This window comes from Neopelma chrysocephalum, unplaced genomic scaffold (genome assembly GCF_003984885.1).
Source record: "Neopelma chrysocephalum unplaced genomic scaffold, ASM398488v2 Primary Assembly neopelma1_95230, whole genome shotgun sequence".
Taxonomy (NCBI): domain Eukaryota; kingdom Metazoa; phylum Chordata; class Aves; order Passeriformes; family Pipridae; genus Neopelma; species Neopelma chrysocephalum.
The window spans coordinates 1-3,701 of NW_020923917.1; the positions used below are offsets into that span (position 1 = coordinate 1).

Sequence of the window (3,701 nt, forward strand, 5' to 3'; positions counted from 1 at the left end):
GGGGGGGGGACACACGTTGGGGACCCCCCCGGGACCCCTCAGTGCCTCCCAGGGCCCCCCAGTGCCTCCCAGTGTCCCCAGTGTCCCCCCCTCCTTGGGGCTCGCCACCAAGTTCACGCAGAAACTGGGGGGGGACACACATTGGTGACCCTCCTGGGACCCCCCGAGACCACCCAGTGCCCCCCAGTGCCTCCCAGTGACCCCCCGAGACCACCTGGGACCCCCAGTGTCCCCCCCTCCTTGGGGCCCGCCACCAGGTTCACACAGAAACTGGGAGGGGGACACACATTGGGGACCCCCCCCAAGACCACCCAGTGCCTCCCAGTGCCTCCCAGTGTCCCCAGTATCCCCCCCTCCTCGGGGCCCATGGCCAGGTTCACACAGAAATTGGGGGACGCACGCCTTGGGGACCCCCCAAAACCACCCAGGATTCCCCAGTGCCCCTCAGTGCCCCCCCGTGTCCCCAGAGCCCCCCAAATTCCCCTCACTCCCCCCAGTGTCCCCCCCCAGTGCCTCCCAGTGCCCCCCAGTACCTTTGGGCGTGGTGGGCCACCACCCCCTGCACGTAAATGGCCATCCCAGGAGAGAGCCCCCGGGGCACCGGGGCCACGTAGGGCAGGGGCTGGTTTGGGGGGGGACACGGGGTCAGGGGGGGCCCAAAATGTCCCTGGAGGGGGGACACGGGGACCCCCCAGGACACCAAAACCTGAGGGGGGACTTGGAGACCCCCCCAGGATCCCAAAATTGGGGGAGGGGGACACGGGGTCAGGGGGACCCAAAATGTCCCCTGGGGGGGGACACGGGGACCCCCCAGGACTCCAAAATTGGGGGAGGGGGACACGGGGTCAGGGGGGCCGAAATGTCCCTGGAGGGGGGACACGGGGACCCCCCAGGACCCCAACATTGAGTGAAGGAGACATGGGGACCCCCCAGGACCCTAAAACCTGTGGGGCCAAGGGGTGACAGCAACCCCAAAACCCAGTTTGGGGATGACAGGGACCCCAACCCCGTCCCTGGGAGGGCCACAGGGACCCCCCAAGACCCAAACCCCTGGGTTTGGGGGTAACAGGGACCCCAACCCTGTCCCTGGGGGGGGGTCACAGGTACCCTGAGCCCCGCCCCCTTCATTTTTGGGGTGTCCCCCCAGCCCCCCCCTCCCCGTTTTTGGGGTACCCACCGGGTTGTAGGCGGGCATGTACCCGGGCGCGGGGACAAAGGCCATGGCTGCTGGCACTGGTGACACTGGTGGCACTGGTGGCACTGGTGACAGCGGTGACACTGAAGGGGGACCTTTATACCCCCCCCACGTGGGGGCCCCCCCAATTCCGGCCCCTCCCAGGGGGGGGGGGTGGACTTTGACCCCCCCTCCGGACACAGGAAACGGGGAGGGGGGTGTGACACACCTGGCCCAGGGGACACACCCGGCACAGGGGACACACCTGGCACAGGGGACACACCTGGCACAGGTGGCACCGCCCCGGACTCTGCCCTGGGAGGGGCCAGATGGGACACGGGACACTTTGGACCTTCGCCCTCCCCCAGACCCCACAGGGGGGGCACTTTGGGGACCCCCAGACCCCCCGATGGCACTTTGGGGACCCCCAGACCCCCAGGAGCACTTTGGGGACCCCCAGACCCCTTGTGGGACTTTGGGGACCTCCAGACCCCTGGTGATACTTTGGGGACCCCCAGGAGCACTTCGAGGACCCCCAGACCCCCCCGATGGCACTTTGGGGACCCCCAGGAGCACTTTGGGGACCCCCAGGCCCCCAGGAGCACTTTGGGGACCCCCAGACCCCCCAGTGGCACTTTGGGGACCCCCAGGTCCATGGCAGCCCCCCCCATCAGTCCCATCTGGGCACTTTGGGGACCCCCCAGACCCCGCCCCCAGTGACAGGACAAGACCAGGGGCCTTGGGGACAAACTTGGGTTTATTGGGGACACCGAGGGGACACCAGAAATGGGGAAGGGGACACCGGGGAGGGATTTGGTGGCACTGAGGGGACACCAGAGCCCGGGGGACATTCAGAGGGGGTTGGTGGCACTGAGGTGACATTAAGGCTGGGTGGAGGGGACCTTGGTGGCCCCCCAGTGACCATCAGAGCCCGGGGAAGGGTTGGTGGCACTGAGGTGACATTAAGGCTGAAGGGGATGTTTGGGGACACCCCGGTGACATTAGAGCCTGGGGGACAGGGAGGGGACACGGAGGGGACCTTGGTGGCACTGAGGTGACATCAGAGCTTGGCGAACGGGACGTCCTCAGGGCCCTTCTTCTCCAGGGCCGCCTGCACCGACTTGAGGATGTCCTCGGTCTGCAGCATGGCCATGTTCCACGTGGCCTGGGGACATGGGGACACTGGGGTGGGGACAGGGACAGGACACCCCTGGGGACAGGGACACCCCTGGGGACACAGGGACACCGGGATGGGGACAGGGACACCCTTGGGGACAGGGACACAGGGACACCGGGACACTGGGGTGGGGACAAGACACCCCTGGGGACAGGGGACACAATGACACCAGGACAGGGACAGGACACCCCTGGGGACAGGGACACAGGGGACACAGTGACACCAGGACATGGTGACACCAGGACAGGGACAGGGCACCCCTGGGGACAGGGGACACCCTTGGGGACAGGGACAGGGGACACAGAGACACCGGGGTGGGGACAGGACACCCCTGGGGACAGGGATGTGACAACCCTGGGGACAGGGGACACCCCTGGGGACAGGGACACGGGGACATGGGGACATCGGGATGGGGACAGGGACACCCCTGGGGACAGGGGACACCTGGGGACATGGATGTGACCCCCCTGGGGACAGGCAGGACGTGGGAGGGGACGTGGCATTTGGGGGATCTCGGGTGACAGGAGGTTTTCGGGACGGGGGACAGACAGACACGGCCTTTGAGGGGTGTCCTGGACTTTGGGGGGGCTGTCCCAGATTTTGGGGGGTGTCCCGGGTTTTAGGAGGGTGTCCTGGGATTGGGGGCTGTCCCAGGATTTGAGGGGTGTCCTGGATTTTGGGGGGCTCTCTCAGATTTGAGGGGTGTCCCAGATTTCGGAGGTTGTCCTGGATTTGGGGGGTGTCCCACATTTAGGGGGTGTGTCCCAGATTTTGGGGGGTGCCCCAGGTAATAGAAGGGTGCCCTGGGACTGGGGAGTGTCCCAAGATTTGGGGGGTGTCCCAGATTTAGGGGGTGTGTCCTGGGTTTAGGTTGGCTGTCCCAGATTTTGGGGGCTGCTCTGGGATTGGGGGGGGTGTCCCAGATTTTGGGGGGCTGTCCCAGATTTGAGGGGGGGGGGGTGTGTCCCACATTTTGGGGGTCTGTCCCAGCCTTTGCACCCACCATGTGCTGCAGCCCCTCTGGGGTGGGTCGGTCCCTCGAGTAGACCAGGTTGATCTTGGTGCCCTGCACGGCCACGGGGCTGCGGGCGGCGATGGCCACGGCCACCCCCAGGGCCACCTCCAGCAGCGTCGCCTTGTCCGGCAGCACCCGGCTGGGGGGGGCACGGGGTCACCCCAAAATACACCCCCAGGGACCCCAAAACCCACCCAGAGACCCCCAAACCCACCCTGGCCACGGCCACCCCCAGGGCCACCTCCAGCAGCGTGGCCTTGTCCGGCAGCACCCGGCTGGGGGGGCACAGGGTCACCCCAAAATACACCCCCACACCCCAAAAATACACCCCAGGG

The 3,701-nt window shown here is 66.8% G+C and overlaps 1 long non-coding RNA gene across 1 annotated transcript; it reads right to left on the minus strand.

Annotated features, from left to right (window-relative positions):
* Window positions 1-237: 237 nt before the first annotated feature.
* On the minus strand, window positions 238-1,619 carry LOC113980796. The gene is made up of 3 exons (XR_003538221.1): window positions 1,178-1,619; window positions 534-622; window positions 238-270 (listed from the first exon to the last, which is right to left on the minus strand). It is a non-coding gene; the product is annotated as an uncharacterized LOC113980796 (long non-coding RNA).
* Between the last annotated feature and the right edge of the window lie 2,082 nt (window positions 1,620-3,701).